Below are 2,029 nucleotides of genomic sequence, written 5' to 3'. Positions count from 1 at the left end.
CACAACCCCCGCCCTGCGGAAGCTTTTGCTGGGCCCCATGACGAGGACCACAAAGTTTAAGGCAGACCTGGACGTCCCCGTCCCCTGCCCCCACACCTGGCTGTACGAGTACAACACTAGAGAGCTGCTCCAGGTGAACCCGGCCCTGCAGGTGTTTCTGAACTGCGATCCAGCCTACAGCGCAGCGCGTCATAGGGAACTCTGCCGTCAGTGCCAAGATGGACGTTGTGATAAAGTGTGGGATGATAAATGCATCCGAAAGTGTCAACTTTGGGGAAGATGGTGGGTTCAACTTCCAAGAGACAAATTTTGTCAAGAAATCCCCGATTAATCGTGGATTATTAATTCTATCATCAGTGTGTCACTAATATTAATAGATAATAATTTTACTGCAACCCACTGATAAAACCAATCTAAGTGTACCATTGAAAGGTAACATCGAGTATATAATGCAAAATAAAAGAGATATAACAGTTTAGCAGCCACCCCTTAGCGTTATTGTATCGTTCTTCCCCACAACGACAGAAAAGTCCGGTTCAAACTTTTGGTCTGGGTGGTGCAAAAGTTGAGAACGCACGTAATCGCTAAAGGGGCCAGTAGGCAGTGTGCCGCAAAATTGAGAGGACAGGCCTATCGCCTATAGTTGGTTCACTAAGTGTAGACACCACGGCAGGCCAGTCCCTATTGTGAGTACAAATGGATCCCTCCCTATTGTACTCACAAAAGGGGCTGGCCTGCCGTGGTATCTACATTTAGTGAACCAACTTTAGGCCAAGCGCTTGTTTTCACAATTTCGCGGGACACTGGTACCAGTGCAACATTCGACCAAACCACAGGACATACCAGGTGGCTGATTAACCCCCGCGCACTTCTGTAGTTAGACTGTACGGCTAGAGTGTGGGTAGCCGGGTTGCCTACTCGCCCGGCCCGTAAGGCGCCGTGGACAGGGGCTATAGGCAAGCCCGCCCGCACTCCTGCGTGCGGCACAGCATAACTACAGAAGTGCGCGGGGTTAATCAGCAACTTGGGGCAATTTGGGATGACGGAGAGAGAGTGTGTGAAATGCCGACGCATACCACACCGATACACACACGCGTGCGGTCGCGCGAGTGCCGCTCGACATCTTGGGCCCGCCACGCCGAGGCCGAGAGGACGCGATCCTCTTAGGCCCCTGCGGCCCGCCCCCATTGGCGCGGGGGAGCCTGCGCTACGCGCCGCCACGCCCCCGCCGCGCCGCGGAGCGCCGCCATTGGGCGCGTGGAGCCGGAGGACGCGCAGGCTGGCGCAGGCCACGCCCCCCACCCCCGGGCCAGCGCGGCCGCGCCGTGCGTGGGCTCAGTCGCGATGCCACCATGACGGACGACACCATGGCGTGCACCGAGGCCAGGCCGCGGCCGAGACCGTCCTCGCCGAGGGAGTTCTTCGCCAGGATCTACGGCCACCTCGAGGACGCGGCCGCCAAGACGACGACGCCCCCGCCGACGCCGTCCCCCGAGGCCGCCGACGCGATGGTCGCGTCCGCGGCGCCCGAGGACCTCCGCAAGCCCATCGCGATCCGCGGCTACCCCGCCGGCGCCGTCGTGCTGCGCGCCGTGGAGCTCGGTGGCGTCCCCAGGATGCCGTCGACGCCGGCCGGCTGCCCCACGCGGCCGCTGCACGCCACCGCCGCTCTGCCCCCCGGCCCGGGACCGCACTTCCCCGGGGCGTCGGAGACCGCCTTCCCCGCTTCCTTCTCAGCCTTCCGTAAGTACATTACAAGCGATTACAAGTCACACAATAGGCAACTCGTCAATTTGGTTCATTTTTATGGACCAATTTTTTCACTCTGGATTTGGATTTAAAATAGAACTTTTGCCCTATTGCATCTTGCTTTTACTTTTTTGACCTCTTCCTCTGGTTATTCCTTAACATGTAGTTAAGATCGAGGGGTGAGGGGTCTGTAGCTTTGACCTGCTGGTGCTGGTGTATGCGGGCTTACCTGGTCTTTATGGTCATCTGTTGATAATTTGTCTACTGTTTATCTTGTCAT

Source organism: Frankliniella occidentalis, unplaced genomic scaffold (assembly GCF_000697945.3).
Source record: "Frankliniella occidentalis isolate FOCC.00 unplaced genomic scaffold, Focc_3.1 Scaffold3882, whole genome shotgun sequence".
Taxonomy (NCBI): Eukaryota; Metazoa; Arthropoda; class Insecta; order Thysanoptera; family Thripidae; genus Frankliniella; species Frankliniella occidentalis.
The sequence above is the reverse complement of the archived record's forward strand: the minus strand, read 5'-3'. Positions refer to the sequence as shown.